The sequence below is a fragment of the Lissotriton helveticus genome, chromosome 10 (assembly GCF_964261635.1).
Source record: "Lissotriton helveticus chromosome 10, aLisHel1.1, whole genome shotgun sequence".
NCBI lineage: Eukaryota > Metazoa > Chordata > Amphibia > Caudata > Salamandridae > Lissotriton > Lissotriton helveticus.
In genome coordinates, this window is record NC_136071.1 from 1,200,013,898 (window position 1) to 1,200,030,958 (window position 17,061).

A 17,061-nucleotide genomic window follows, 5' to 3' on the forward strand; every position below is an offset into this window, starting at 1 on the left:
CGGGTCTAGCAGCTCCTTCTCCTCACTGCTAGGACCACTTGGGGCAGATGTGGCGGTATCCGGGGAGAGCGCTGAGGCCGAGACACCCAGCGCCTTCCCTGCTCTCCTTCACTTCCGCCTGGCGAGCCTCTTGGTTGATAGGTGATGCCCACGGCTGGGACCAATCCCAGCGTGGCGGGCTCCCTACGTCAGAGTCAGCCGGGCAAGAGATTCCCGGGTCCGCGGTGGTGCTCTGTGGGGGCTGCATGTTGCGGGGCGGGCACCCGCTAGGGCGTGAACGCGGGCACAAAGTCCCTGGCGGGGTGGGCACGCATCAGGGGTTAAGACAAATATGGCAAAATGCAGGGCGGGCTCCTGCTCATCCTCATGCAAAATGCGGGGTGGGCTCCCGTGATGGGGACACAAATGCAGGGGAATCCCTACGCCCAAGGTTTGCAGCTCCGTGCTGCAACTAGAAATAATAGAGATCCTCTGGGAGGAAAAACCAAGCGCCTTCCAGGCACTTGAAGGCAAGAGGAAGTCCAGGGAAGTTGTGTAGGAGATGGGGGGGCAAAGGCTGGGCCCAGGGACCAGCTCACAGGGCCATCCAGACAGGGAGGCAGTCCCAGTGGTGGTCCTCCTGGCGCCCAGAAGCAGCAGCAGGCCCCCTCCCAATTAGGATCAGCAAGAGAACCTTTTGTAAGGGGTCACAGCCCCTTTTTATACACAGAATTCCTTTGTCTGAGGGTGCATGGTGGGGTAAAAACCAGTTGCAGCTGGTTTTGGAGCACTCTGATGTGCTCAGCTCCTCTTCCCATTCACAGACTAGGGTCCTCAGTCGCTCCACAGGGGGCGGAGCCAGCATTGTGTGGGGAAAGCCCAGCCCTATTCCGGTCCCAGGTGCACTCCTCCCTCACATCAATCATGCAGATCTCTCCACTCACCACTGGGGCAGACTGTGATATCCTGCTGCTCAGCCAGAATGACTGCCTGATGGAATGTTAGTGTTTGACTTCAGTCTGGGAAATCACCCACTTCAAGCATCAAGCCATCGTTCAACTTTGTGAAGCTATAGAAACCTCCAGCCCATGATCAAGGTAAAGAATTCTCTACATATTTAAGCTGAACTTTTCAAAGATTACTGGCACCTGAGCCTCACCAGTGACCTCCCACCGGTCGCCCTCTTCACCTGATGTGCCAGTCTGTGCTTGATTTTCACTTCTACTGCTTCTATTTACAGCCACTACGAGTCAGGAATCAAACCTGTTTTAGTAAATGCAGCTGCGTTTTTACAGCATTTTAGCAGCCCTTTCCATGACAAACATGATTTCTGACTAACTGGCAAACTGCTGAACAGTGATTACTCTTCGTGCTACTTATGACATTTTTTTTCATTGTGGAGGAGTTGTGGTCTACAATTTACCTGTTAATGTTGTTTGGATTGGGACTTTAAACCTTAGCTATTTACATCTTGTGCATGAAACCTGCTCTTAAACCAGCCTTGTGCCTCTTTGAGGAACTGTCATGTTTTGTTATTTACAACATCGCTGAGGCTGCATTTTTGGTGCGCTGCGATACTGTACACTTTGGCTTTTTAATTTGGTGCTGCGTCATAAAAATTGAATAAACCGTCACCTGCTCGCAGCGTTCGTTGTTGACAGTGTGAGCTTCTTCTATGACGCTGCACCCTCAAGCTTGCTAAGTGACGCCTGACTGCATCAATGTGCCGGGAGCCTCCCGGCCCTGCGTTGTGCTATGTGCCTTCATTTTGTGTTTGGCACTACCGGAGCACACTGAAGTTCAAGGGGCAGATTTATGAAGGCCTTGCGCCGCCGGTGCGTCACTTTATTTGACGCAACGGCGGCGCAAACAATGCGCCCTATTTACAACGTGACGCATCTAGGAGATGCGTCACGTTGTAAAGCCGTGCGCCATAGGAGGCGTTCCTGCGCAGGGGGGGGGGCGTTCCTGCGCAGGAACGCCTCCTAAAAGTGGCTGAGTGAAATCTATAAGATTTCACTCAGTCACTTTCAGGCCAATGCTGCGTCAAAACCCTGCGCCTGCTTGAAGCAGGCGTAGGTCTTGACGCAGCATTGTGGAGATGGGGCACCCCCGAGCCTTGCTGGAGCTGCGTCGTGCTTGCGACGCAGCTCCAGCAATGCGCCACCTTTACGGCACAGATGCGTCACGCATATGTGCCGTTTTTGCCCCATGGTGCGCCGCATTGTAAATGCGGCGCACCATGGGTGGTGGAGCAGCGGCGCAGGATGACTGGCGCATCCCTGGGGATGCGCCAGTCATCATAAATCTGCCCCGAAGTGCTTAGAGTTATTCTGCTATGCTGTGTGCCTCTGCCAGCCACGCTTCTCATTTCTGTGGTACACTGCCTCCATCCTTCTCGTCTGAGAAACTTAATTTTTCAGGGGGAATTATTATTACATCTGGCACCTCCGGAGCATTTTTGACTTTGTACAATCTTCTGGCCAATTGTTTGGACCACAATTTGTTATCGTCAAAGTACTGTGAGTACAGCATTTACAGTTCTATTAACTAGGTAACATCGCCACCTAGCGGTCAACCACCATCACGGCACCTTTGCAATGAAAACTGAAGTGCACTCGTTTTGGGGCACGATTTCTTATTATTGGCAAAAGTCACAAGTATTTAGTTTACACCACGCTATGTTTTTGAAAAATAAGCTACAACAGTGCCATCTACTGGCTTTCTAGCACAACCGCATCTGAACATTCGATTTAATTTTAAATACATCGGAGCACTGTAAGAGATCGCTGTGCTTCTCAGCAGGTACTGTTTTCTTCATCAACCTGCTGTCTCTCTATTGCTCTTCGGATCAAGTCTTCTCTACCACTTAACCAGGTACTGTTGAGTTTTCAGTTTCATCTTTCCTGCCATCCAGACTGTGGACAAAATTGTTCTTAATCACACAATTTAAACAGATCTACAAGCAGGGCCGGCTCTAGGCTCACGGAGGCCCTGAGCAGAGAGTGTAGGTAGGGGGCCCGAGGCCGCCTAATCCCTGCCAGGGGCCGCCACGCAAATATGTATCTAAGGATATATATTGGCGTGGCGGCCCCTGGGGTTTGGCGGCCCTGTGCAGGTGCACAGCTTGCACATACCTTAGGCCGGCCCTGCTACAAGTTCTTCATTGGAACTGTCCTACTACTCGTGTGAAAATTCGCTAGGGGCAAAGAGTAATGTCGCCTTGCTTCACTAAGTGTACTTACTTCAACCTACTGCGCTACAAGGCTTCAACCTGCTGCGCTACAAGGCTTCAACCTCCTGCGCTACAAGGATTATTCATTTTATTTAATTTTCTTATGGTTTGGGCAGTTTATATTTACATGCTACATGTTTTTGTTTCCTTTTAGGGAACCTTTCTTTGAGTGATTTGTATTTCTGCAAACGCCATGTGCTATTGTGCTTCTTTGATTTGCATTTTTTTTTATGCCGTGTGGTCTTTCTCGACACATTTGACACGGTGTGGTCTTACTCCACACATTTTACACAGTGTGGGTTTCTCACACTTTTCACCCAACCTGCTTTGGGGAAGTATTGTAGTATGGCGTTTCGCCACATATTTTACACAGTGTGGGTTTCTCACACTTTTCACCCAACCTGCTTTGGGGAAGTTTTGTAGTGTAGCTCACCTATCCATTTCACCTTTCCTTCTTTGTGAGCTTAACACACGTTTATTTATTTATTCTACTGTATACTGCTTGTGTGAAGGACAGCCTTCATTTCTTTTTCTGTCTTCGGCTGACTCTTTCACTGTTATCTGTACTTTTTTCGTCATGTCACTTTTCCAATTTCTCTTCAACACCCTGTACTTACTTCCTTGTTTGCCTGGCCAGCATACATGATGTTAGTACTTGGTTTTCTCTTGAGTCTGTTGTAGAGTTCTGTATTTATTTATTTTTGTGTTTCTGTGGAAAGGGAAGATGGTGCAATAGTTGTTTGTACTTTTCTCTCACTTCCTATCTGCTTTACTTCCTCTGCTTGCTATTTCCTTATTTCATTTTACGCTTTCTTTCACTGTACCATTCACTACATTTAATTCTTTGATTGTAATGCCTCTTTTTGATGCCTTTTAAAATTTCCTTCCTTTGCGTTTTAAAGGGGGGAGATATGTGATATCCTGCTGCTCAGCCAGAATGACTGCCTGATGGAATGTTAGTGTTTGGAATGTGTGCGTGCGTGAATCAGTTGGATGAAGGGCTGAGCAGCAGTGAAGCTGCTCCTGGTGGGGCTCCTACTTAGACTCTATACTTTACCTGTCTATGTATCTAACTTACCACCTCAATAAATATTCGTGGTAAACTACCTGGCTTGGAGCGTCCTTTCATCAATACTACACAGACCCATCCTGCCTCCTGGGGCCAGGCTCACCAGCCAGCTCCAGCCAGTCACAAGCCAGACAGCCAATTGACATAAAGTACACAGATATGCCAACTTCTAGAAGTGGCACTTCCACACTAGACACATTAACGCCGCACACATCATCGCGCAGCATTTAATCACACAAGTCCGCACATACCAAACTCGACCCTGCGCTCCCCACACATCAGGAACTAACATGGACTCATACATTCCTCATGCATTCCTATGGGAGGGCAGGCCAATCTCACCACACGCACGCACTTTACCCTGGGACACAGTGGTAAAGTGTGCAGAAACCAAAAATCACTAACACCAGATCACAATTAAAAGCAAAAAGTTTAGGGGTGAACCTGCCATAAGGGCCAAGTCCAACAGACGCTAAAGGAAAATAAACGCGCAGACAAAAAGGAGGATGGGCGCTTCGAGAGGACGATGTGCCCCGGGGACAGGGAGGAGCCCACACAAAGTCACATCGGTGAGGAAGGGAGGGTGGTGGGCGGGAAACGACAACCATAAATTGGAAGTCGAGGGGGGAGATGAGGGATTGGGGAAAGGAGCCAGAACAAGCCTGGAAATAAGGTCCCAATTAAAAGGCTGATTTTAGTTAATAATCACAGTAATGGGTAGTACACTTGATAATGAATACAGTAATCAGCAATCAATTTCAAAAATCAATATCTTGTGCTTAAAATAATGGCAAAGTAAGAAAGGTAAGGAGAGCCAACTTATCTGCTTGCGAGCCGCATTTAAAAGAGGCCGCTCTGTTGTTGCTCATACCTTATATTGTTGTTATGCTGTCACTGCATTCTAATTCTTCTTTCTATGATGTAAGCGGCTGCTTGTGAGTTGCATTAAAGGATTAATGCATAATGTAGCCTCCTGTCTTGTAATGAAATCCTTTGTTTCTGTAAGCAGTGTGGGCCCGATTCACAGAACTAACTTAAGACAAAATCCTAAACTTACTACTTTTGGTATTCACAGAAGTTAGGATTTTGTCTTAAGTTTGTCTTAAGACAGACTTGAGACAGAATTAAGACAGACTTAAGTTAGGATTTTGTCTTAAGTCAAACTTAAGACAAAATCCTAACTTCTGTGAATACCAAAAGTAGTAAGTTTAGGATTTTGTCTTTAGTTAGTTCTGTGAATCGGGCCCAGAGTGTCTGTACCTAGTCCAAACCAGTTCTAGTCAGACCTGGAGCACTTTGTTGACAAGACTCCTTCTTTCCTTTGACAGTGTGGGCCAAGGACATCAGAGACACCACAGGAGGTGGAGCTAGCCTTGTGGAATGCAGGCCCAGCCATATTCAGGTCCCAGATGCAACTCCTACACCCATCTACATGCAGATAGCTCTATTCAGCCCTGTGCTGACTCACCCTGTCTCCTGGAATCCCCCAGCCCCTGTCACTCAAACTCCAAACAAGGAATACACAACCTAGGCAGGCTTGGATAGTTAGGCAAGAAAATACCCACTTTCTAAAAGTGGTATTTTCAAACACAGAATGTTAAAACCCACTTCACTTAAATATGTATTTTATCATTCTGAGTTCAGGCATACTAAACTCGAATTTCTACCTAGTTCCCTGAGTCAGTTAGGATTATAAGGGGTTATAATCAAACTGCCCATTCTGGCCTATGGGGAACAGGTAGCTGTGCAATAGTGAAAAATGAAAATTGATGTAATTCACTATTAGGACATGCCACACACACCAGGGCATGTCCTACCTTTTACCTGCAATGCACCATTCCCTTGGGCCTACCATAGGGGTGCTTCATATGCAGCAAAGGGAAGGTTTAGGAACTGGCAAGTGGGTGCACTTGCCCAGTCAACATGGCAGTACCAGACTGCACATAGGCTCTGCAATGGCAGACCTGAGACACACTTTACAGGCTGCTTCTGTGGGTGGCACAACCAGTGCTGAAAGCCCACCAGCAGCATTTGATTTACCAGCCCTGGGTACCCACAGTGCACTGTACTAGGTTCTGACTGTAAATCAAATAAGCCTATAATGGAGTCACTAATCCATACATCAATTTACAATAGGGAGAGCATATGCACCTTAGCACTGATCAGCAGTGGTTAAGTGCCCAGAGTCATAAAACCAACAAAAACAGGTCAGACAAAATACAGGAGGAAGGCAAAATGTTCAGGGATGGCCCTGCAAAAAGGGCAAAGTCCAACACAACCCCCTTCCAGCCAAAACGCAGGGTAGATCAATCACTACCTTGATAGGCTTCTCTGCTTTGGGCGATAGAACATGGACCCTGGCCCATAACATCAGGGGCATATTCCAGTTCTATGTCAATCTGAACCTTTTTGGATCCCTCTGTCCATACTCTCAGGTCCCACCATGCTATCCCACGGGGAACCCTTCTCCTCACCTGTGGACACTATCTGTGCAGCATCTAACCTTAACTTGCTCACAGGTGTGTCCCAACAGACAGAGAGCAAGCCACAGTGGCCACTGACAGTAATCAGTGATGAGACCCAGTCCTTATGCCTCTCATGACTCTCAAACCTCTGAGGCGTCAGAGAGTTGGGGGCAGTAGCCCCAGGTACTTGGCACCCTTTGTCCACTCTCCCTCCTGTCAGGTCAGGTATTATATCCTGACACTGACCCACCAGCCCCAGGCCTGTACCCGGCGGCTGGACAAGAGTCTGGGGTGGACTCTTCCACACCCGGTCCTCCTCCTTGGGACTCTCTACCCTCCCACCTGGAGCGGTACCCCCTTCCAGAATTGTCAGGGTGCCTATAGCAGGTTTCCTGCACAATTCGCCCACCAGCTCAGGGGTTATATCCTGCAACTGGTCTTCCAGGTCAGGGGGGACATAACCTGGCCCTCCAACCTAGGGTCTAAACTCTCAGGCTGCACAGGTGTCAAAGGCGAGGACTCTCTCCGCATCACCCTCCAGAGCACTGCACCCTCCCAACTGGAGTGGTACCCCTAGAAGCTATATCAGTCAGGACACTGATTACAGTTGCCCCTTCCTCCAGGTCAGACAACACCTGAACCTGGCTTCCCAACCCAGGTACCAACCCCTGCAGTTGAACACTTGCCTTGCAAAGCTAGGACTTCCTAGGGAGTGCATATAGCCTCCCCGAGGGTGACATATAACTCTTGTGTCGTGTGACAGTCTGCCCGGGGAACATTTCCCTACCCCTGTCCATCTGACAGCGTGTGAAGATCCCCCAGGACAGAAGTGGTGTCACCATGGTCATTCCTTGGTGTCTTAGCCATTCTGGCTGGCCCCTGACCCACTGGTTCTTCCACTGGGGACTATTTCACCCTCTCACCCCTCAATCTGGTCTTCTGCACCCTCTACTAAGGAGTGGCACTACCAGACACCAGATCTGGTGGAGGCCTGCTTACAGACACTGCCAGTTCACCAGACACTAGGGGATCCCCCTCAACGGGCAGCCCATCAGGACAGCCTAGGCTCCCCACCTGGTGTTCCCTTAAAGAACCATCCAGGCTCTGACACTGGTTTTCGGGAACCTTGGGATATGCAGCCCCATACTCACTCTGTCCCCACTGAGACAGGATGAAAGCCCCTATACTCCTCCCACTACACCGGGACTTAGCTGGGCTACTCTGAACCTCTTCCACCACACAGTTCTGGAAGATACCGGAGCCACTCCCCTCAGGGACACTCCCCAATGCCTCTCCGGACCCTCTGGAATCCACCAAAAGGTCTGCCTCCATGGTGAGCTTCCTGGGGGTCAGATAATTCACCCTCCAACAGGTGTTGGCATAGCTCTGGAAACCAGGGACTTACAATATGCTCTCCCACAATTGAATCACATAGACCCACACAAGGGTTAACCAAGCTATCATTTACCTCACCATCCAGTGCCTCGCACACATACTCCACACCACTCTTTTGAGATTGGCAAGACATTATCTGATCGCCTCTGTCATTCAACCCACTCTTCTGGGTGGTCTTCACAATGACATACCAGGACTTGAACCTTGGGGGAACCCCTCTCCCTGCACCTCTCATCTAGAGCCAGTATAGTGTCCCTCCCGCCACTAGGACCATGAATCCCTACATCAGTTTTCCCATTTTCCTCAGGGACACTGCGCACTACTGGAGCTACCTCATGTCCTTGAACATCCTGGTGTATGTTAACCCCCTACTTCAAGTCAGGTACCACATCTCTGGGTGTATGTACTGCTCCCTCAGCACTAGATAACTCAAATGTGCTGCCACCATCTGAGCTGGATTCCACCTCCAACTCAGCAAAGCTCAGTTCCTGAGCTACCCACATTTATTTTTTCTGGGCTGAGACACTCCCGGCCTCAAGCCTCTTGAGCTCCAAATCAAGCTCCCTCATTCTCAACTCATGCCCAAACTGCATCCTCTTTTCCTCTAGGTCCAATTTCCTAGTTTGCAACTCCAATTCTAACTGCCCACTCAACTTGAGCTTGGTCAGCTCCATCTCATGCATCCTACTCTTCTCCCTGTCCTCCAGCTCTTCTGGGGACAGGCCCTTGGCGGAAACACTGCTACCTGCTGGGGAAGGTGCTCTCCTCCCCCTAGACCCAATGGCCCTTCTAGCTGCTCCTCTGCATTTTCAGCCCCCTCCTCATTCTCAGGGGTATTCCTGGCTTAGGCACAGGCCCTCAGCGCCTTTTGGAACTCATCTTTCTTGGTGAGAGCGGTCATAGCAACTTTAAATTTTCTGCAGAAGTGCTTTAGCTGTTTCACATTGTAGCATTCTAGTTTCTCCTCTTCCCAATCAGAATCAACAGATGCTATGTATGCTGCGTTACTCATGGTGGTTAAACTTGGCAGTTCTTGGCAAAAATAGAAAATCCCAGGAAAAAAAATCTACCAAAATGTATGTGGTTGCGTTTGGTCGGCACTCACTAGTGGTGTTCACCAATCACTGTATATGAGCCAAAAATGCAAGTCCAGAATCCTCACCGCTGACCTCCAATGTTAGATTTGGGGGTCTCTAGTTGGCAGAGGTACCTTTAACCAAATAGGGACCCTTGCTTCTAGTCAGGGTAAGGGGGTACACTCCTAAAATCACCCCTGCTCAACCCCTTGGTAGCTTGACATGAGCAGACAGGCTTATCTCAGAGGCAATGTGTAGAGCATTGGGAACACATACAGTAACCCAGTGACAACACTACAGATGGACACCACACAAGTTGTAGCATAAAAATAAGTATTTTTATGTAGACTTAACACAAAACCACAAACGACAAAAACCCACAATACTGTACTTCAAAAATGGTAGAAATAGCTTAGTTCCCTTTAGATGTAAAATGTGACACTTTAAATTCAATGTACCTTTGGATGCGTAACACTAATCAACTAAAGTGTTGCAGGGAAGGTGATGGGTCGGTTCCTTACATACAAGAACGTGATGTGTCGGTTCCCTCCTGCTGCATAGGGGATGCGTCTGTTCTTCTCCACGTGGGGAGGTGATGCGTCAGTTTATTGCTGTGCTTCTGTGGCGATGCGACCAGAAGCGCCGTGATGCGATGAAGATCCGGTGCAATAAAACAAAATGGGGTAGTCTTCTTTATGCGACAATGATGCGTGCATCCCGACAGCCGTGGGACGATTCAATTAATCTTCTGAGCCGTGACAGGCCCTGCGACACCACTCTCTTGGTCCCTGATCCCCAACCCATCTCCTTCTGGGTTCCTGGAGGGTTTTAGTGCTACTGGATTCCTCCTCCATCAGAAGGGGTTTCATTTTAAGCTCACTTACAATCTGGATTTGTATGTTCTTCACTTCTACAGTGGGTGCAGAAAGACTCACCCTTTCTTTGGGATAAAGATTTTCCTGGTTTATGAATGTCCATCTAAGCCATCTGTTGACACTGAGAGGTTTGTAACATGCACAATACATGTGTTCTCCAGGTTATCTTGAGAAAACTGTGTGGGTCCTAACTTAATTGGTCCTTTCTCTCAGAGCTGGTCAGTTGGTCCAAACTTGCCCTTGCGAAAGGGCCAAGATGGCTCTACCAGGTCGTGTTTACATAATACTTGTAAAACTCTAATATGGCACTAAACGTATGCGTAGATGCATGAGTACCCTCAAAAGCCAGACCCAGTACTTGCCAATTATTACTAATATGGAGGTGTACATTGCAATACTGGTTTATTATCCTTCATTTCAGAAAAATTGTGATCCCACAGTTTCTGAAGGTAATTGCGTGCTTTTCTATAAGAATGCTGCTCACCTGCAATGATATGTTTCGGTTTATCTGAGGGGGACAAGGAGCTGGATGTAGGTCCAGTGGCTCGTGCTCCCGAGTCGTAGATAAGTTACTAAAGAGAGTCACTGTTCTGAGATAGGAATTAGAAGAAAGGGTCAGTCATTTTTGAAAGGTGGAGAAGAGCCGGAGAGACTCTTACTTGTTGCCCTCACACACCCCGAAGGATGTCAAGATTCATCATTGGAAAATGCTCCTTTTTGGGCCGGCGCTTCAATGCCCTACGGATCCACCCGAAGGGTCCCTTTATCGGAGATCTTTTATAGAGCTAGCCGTAAGGTGTGTGCGGGTCTGTGTGCAGTGTTAAGTGAAACATAAAACTTAAAAATGACTAGAGGGTTTCTGTTGTAGACTAATTTAATCAGGGTGATCCCTCTGTCATAGTTAAAAGGGTATGTGCTGCGTGAGGGTAGTTATGACCCTCAGTAGCTAGACAAGTGCAGTGTTTTATTAAAAAGGGGGTAAGGTTGACATGTTTCGTGCTATAGAATGGTCTCTGGAGGAGATCCTACGTGCTTCTTCAGGGCCGTACGGTAGTGATAAGTAAAAGGTATTGTGCAGTGGCCTTATTGACAGGAAAGTGCCACTGCAATGGACCTTATCTAAAACAACAAAAAAGGGAAACAAACAAAAACAGATAAATCAAAATTTAATGAGGTACTGCCATTTCAGAGCAAACTCGAAGTCCGTAATTGGTGGACCACAGTATCATATTATGAGAGAGAGCCACTAGTTAAGGTTGTCACATGTGGATTGGTTAGGTGAATAGTTGAATAAACATATTATTGAGTTTTGCCGAGCAAAATAAAATTAAAATAAAACATGAGCGATGACTCATATAGTCACGAGCGATACGCATGGTGTACAAGTTGGCATAGACTGCCCAATAAGATGTCAGGATAGAGGAGGTGGGAAGGCTGTGGAAAAGGATGATCTTGTCGTGAACATCAAGACTATCTCTGTAGTAGTAATCAATTAGCCAGTTCCCATTAATACACACCGTGATAGTAGGGGTAGCAGAGATAGGAAGTGGAGGGAAAATGGCTGAGGACAGCTTACCTAATCAAAGTTGGGCAGGATGCCATAGCGAGAAGGAGTTTGCCGTAACTTTAAGACTTTCGGTATTCACAGAAAGCATTTAGAAGTCCTAAAGTTAGGACTCCTAACTTCTGTAAATACCGAAATGAGTAAGTGCCTTCTGTGAACACCAAAATGAGAGAGTGCCTTCTGTGAATACCGAAATTAGTAAGTGGCTTCTGTGTATACCGAAATGGTAGTAAGTTTAGGATTTTGTCTTAAGTTAGTTCTGTGAAACGGGCCCTGTGTGGGGGAGCCTTACAAACTTGGAGGGGGGAAGCGAGGAGGCCCCCACTGCAGCCGCCACTGCCAGGAGTCAATCTTTGCTGCCCACAGCGCCGCCGCCCCGGGACTACATCTCCCGGCAGCCTCAGCGGCGGTGCTGCATTCTGACATCACGAGAGCGCCAGGAGGCGCCTTAAAGCAGCGCTCTGCTCCGCTTCGCGGGACGCAGGGCGAAGCCCGGGCAAAGGGCGGGCCCTCTGTGGCCCTCAGAGGACCTGAGGAGGACGGGACGGGCCACCCCATTTGATTCTATCACAGGAGGAGGTATTGTGATGTTTCAATTTTATTGACTATATTGACTATTCTGCCGTTTTCATCAATATCATAGACACTATGTCCATTTGGGAAGAGCTCAACGACCTGTGTGGCACAAAGTACGTCCCTGATGCTATAACCTCCCCTACTGTGGGCACTAACTGTGTTATTTCTAATGGCTTCCCACGGGACCAAGCATCACCTTGAAAATAAAGACCAAAATCAAGCAAACGCTTCGCCCCTGGATCTTATTATTAGAGAGAAGCACGACAGCGAAATTGACACTGGGAACTATGCAAGTACACAAAATCTGTGCACCAGCCCAACATCATCTCCCTCTAAATTAACAACATCAATGGAGGTCACGGCCGCGGCCAAATTAGACGATCCTGTCTTGTGCCCCCAATTGACTTTACTAACCCAAATTGAGCAACTGTTGTTAGCCGTCATCTCACCCTTGGTCTTAAAAATCAACGACTTGGGGGACAGGCTGATTAGCATCGAGGAAGTAATCAAAAAGTATCCTCCTCCAAATAATAAAATGGCTACACCCGCCTGCCCAAACCCTGCCACCGCCCCTGAAAAGCATAAGTCTGGTATTTGTAAGAATGGTGAAACTCAAATACAGCCTCCCTGTATACCTACCCCAATAGGCCACAAAGTAACTTTAAAACCTGTGTTACAAACTCATACAGTGGTTAGACCAGCTCCGGTAAGAATGCCATGTATCAACTTACCTCCTGAAGCCGCCCCATATGTGTCTGTCCTCTCTGGGGTCCCTGCCCTCAGCCAGGGAACACACGAATCACAGAAGGACCTACTAAATAAGGTCATCTTCTGGCTACAAAACAATAGACCTTTGCCACCTGAGCTAGATGGTGGCATCCTGAATGTCAGGAGGGTGGGGTGGTTAGGCACGCTGCCCAAAGACATTGCTGGGGACCTGGTGCTAATTAAATTTAAAAATAGGAATATTGTCCCCTATTTACATTTTTACCCCCCCCCCCCAAAGAGAGACATGGCACTATTCGCATTTGGGATTTGCACGATTTTTACCCGAGCCCCCCACATATCCCGATACACAGACTACCGGTAAAGAAATACTACTCCTGGGGAAGGGAACCTCGTCTCTATAGCGCAACTAACCTTTTAGCCCCCAACGGTTTTGAACTTTTGTCCAAAAATTGTATTTTTAAAACCCCACCACTAAGAGGCCACTCACAAGTTTGAGCTAAACTGATAGGGTAGGATGTAACTGATAAGTATTTTACTGATAGAGGCTTGCTTAATGCTCTTCCCCGGCTCCACAGTATGTACGTATGTCTTTTTTAGAGCTGTTTTATTGAAAATTAAATCTATGCAAATTGATTAGCTGATTCGATATATTTATTTAATCTTGTTTTATTAATTTTGTAATGAAATGTTACGGTGTTTATGTAATTTTATGGTGTTTATTTATGTATTGCTGATGCTTTTATGATTTTAAACTAAAATCGAATAAAGCTTAACTGACTGACTAGTTCTGTGAAACGGGCCCTGTGTGGGGAGTGTCACCAACAATTGTGTGGTAAAGGATACTGTTGAGTGTTAGTCGGTGAGAATCCACAGGGAAAAGAGGCAGACTAGATTCAACCTTGTAACTCTATCCAAGGTATCTCATCGTTTAAGCTGGTGGTGTTTGAATGCAACCGGAACATCCACCGTTGTTCTTTCTGGAATAGCGTGGTAGCATTCCAAGATGCAATGGCTTCCATAATATTCCATGTTAGTTGGTCTCTGGTATGGCATTTCTCAATATAATGGTTGCCCATTTTGGCTGTGCTGCGGCTGCATTTATGTTCACCGATTCTGATTTTCACAGGTCTGGTGGTCATGCACACATATTGTAAGGTGCACGGATAAGTGATTAAGTAGACACAGTTTTGTTGTCTTACAATTGGTGTGCTGTCATCTGATATCGCCTAGCTGGAGATGTTTTGTGTGGCGTGTAGAGGCACATGCACTGCAGTTACCACAAGGATAGTGGCCTTTGACTGTAGGGAGGAACCACCGCGTGATTTGTTGTGTCAGCCTTTTGGTCTGCAGTCGGGTGTGGACCAGCAGGTCTTTTAGGTTTTGAGTTCTCTTGAAGACAAACCTGGGATGTTCTAACTGGAGTTCCCCTTTGTTTACAATGTCCAGTGTTTTAGGATGATGTTTTTTACTTTATTGGCTGTAGGGGTGTACGTTGTGACACAGTGCATAGTATCCTCTTGCATTCTCGGGATGGTTACTAAAAGGGCTTCGCGGTGCTTGTTGCGGGCCCTCTTCTTTGTGGTTCTGATGACTTTCTTTGTGTAGCTCTTGTTGTATAGATTTTGGCTGAGTGCGTCCGCTTGTAGATCATAGTCATTTGTGTTGCTGCAGTTCTTCCTCAGCCTCAAGAATTGTCCATATGGAAGATTATTGCGGAGTGCTTTTGAGTGGTGGCTGTTAAAGGAGAGGAGACTGTTGCAATCAGTCATTTTTTTGTATGTTTTGGTTTGTACTGTGCCCTGGTTCAGGGAAATAAGAATGTCTAAGAAGGGGATCTCCTTATTATATTTGGAGATGGTGAAATTGAGATACAGGTCTTTAGTATTGATCCAATGATGGAATTCTTCACACCATTCCTCAGTGCCAGACCAGACTATCAGAATATCGTCAGTGTAACGCTTCCGTTTGATGATGTCTGTCTGGTAGGGGTTTGTGTCAGTGAATGCATGTGAGGATTCGAAATCCACCATGTAGAGAGATGCCAGGCTCGTCACAAAAGTGTTTGCCCATGGATGTTTCATGTATCTGGTGGTATAGTTTGTTCTTGTATTGGAAGAAGTTGTTTTTGAGGGCTATACTTGCATACTCCATGATAAACTCCACTGGTGTGGGTGAGTTGATCGTGCTGCTTCTGAGGATATTGTCGATGACCCTGATGGTGGTGTCTTACGGGGTGTTAATGTACAGGGCTTCCACATCAAGGGGAAGGTAATCTCATGTTGATTTGTTAGGTTGTCAATGAGGCAAAGGGTTTCTTTGGTGTCCTTAAGAAATGGCGGTGTGCTCTGTACCAAGGGTTGTAGGAAGTGATCACCGAATTGGCTCAAAGGTTCTAAAAGGGAGCCAATGTCGTACACTATAAGTCGTCCCGGAGTGGGTTTTATATTTTTATGGATTTTTGGAAGAATGTAGAAATGCAGGATTGTCGGTGATGTCTTCACCAGAAAATCTGCTCCTCTCTTCGAGATCCATCCATTAGAGATTGCTTCATTGACCAGGATTTTTATTTTCTTGGTCAAGGTTTCCATAGGATCTGCATCCAATTTCTTGTAGCATTGGATGTTGGCCAGTTGTCTCTGGCATTTGTTGTCATAGTCGCCCGAGTTCATGATGACAGTGGCGCCGCACTTGTCAGCTGGGTTTATGACTATATTGGAGTCATTGTTGAGATCCATAATGGCTCGTCGTTCTCTTGCTGGTAGATTTTTGAAGGGAACCTTTTGTTTGAGGAGGTTGACATCTTTCAGGACGTCCTTCTCAAAGGTAAGAATCGCCTAAGGAGTCATAGCAGCATTGGGTGTAAATCTTGTTGGGTTACACAGTCCAGAGTCGAAAGGGGTGATGCTCTTTTGGTTATTGTAAAACACTCGTAATCTCAATTTTCTGAAGAATATGTGGAGTTCTACAGTCAATTTGAAAAGGTCTTCCTTGGGGGTAGGGACAAAGCCTAATCTTCTGCTGAGGACCGCTGTTTCATCGATGGTCAATTGTCTAATGGACATGTTGACAATTAGCTTTTTTTCATCGTCTGACTCCTGGTTTGGCGTTGGTTCCCGAAGTCCATCCATTGGACCTGTTTTTGGTTGTTTCTCCCTCTTCCCCTGCCTCTGCCCTTGCCTCTGTTCAAAAACGGAGGGGGATCTGATTTTGGAAGAAAGGTTGGAAGGGCAGTTGTTGTTGTCTGGAGAAGCCGGGGTACCATATTGGAGGAGCTCCTGGATAACCTGGTTGGTGATAACCGTACGTCTGTAGAGTAGGTAGGAGTACCTGGGCTCTCTTGTTATTATTCCAGCTTCCATTACTGGAGTTGCTATTCGACCAACTTGATCTTGGAGAGGTAGAGGAGCCGTTGTCTGAAGAAGTATCATTTCCTGGTGTCAGGTAGTCCTCTTTGGTATAAGGGTAGACCTTTTCCTTCTCAAAATTCTTACTATCATTCTGGAGTTTGTTGATCTTCTTCTGCGTCAAATTATCCTTATGTTCATTAATTTCAATGTTGATTTCATAGAGATGTGACTTGAAAGCTGATATGCTAATGTTGGTTTTCAGGGCATTCTCTGCAATATTGATCCTAATGATGAGTGCCTCAGAGAGGCGTTTGGCAGTGCTGATGATTTAGATAAGCCAATCTGTATTGTATTTCCAAGTTATTTGACTCCCTTCTTTTCCGAAGATGAGGTCTTCCAGAAATAGGTGGGGGGGCACTGCCACAAGGAGTGACTTGGGGCCTAAGTTGGACCTTAAATATTTAGTCATAATAGCCCCATGCATGGCTATATTAACTTGTTGTTTTTTTGAGTGTGGCAATAGAATTCCAATCTCCCTGGGGGTGTTAGTGCGGGTAGTGCTATTTGCCTCTACAAGAGATGGTGTTCTTAGGTTTTCGGACATTATGTCCTCGCCATAGCTGAGTCCTAGATATTCGTCCATGTTTAAAATAAGGAAGTAAAAAGAAAGGATAGATATGATGCACAGTCACTGGCAGAAGAAACAGCTTGCAGATTTGTGGAAGAAAGCTCCAGTGCATGCAAACCTCAA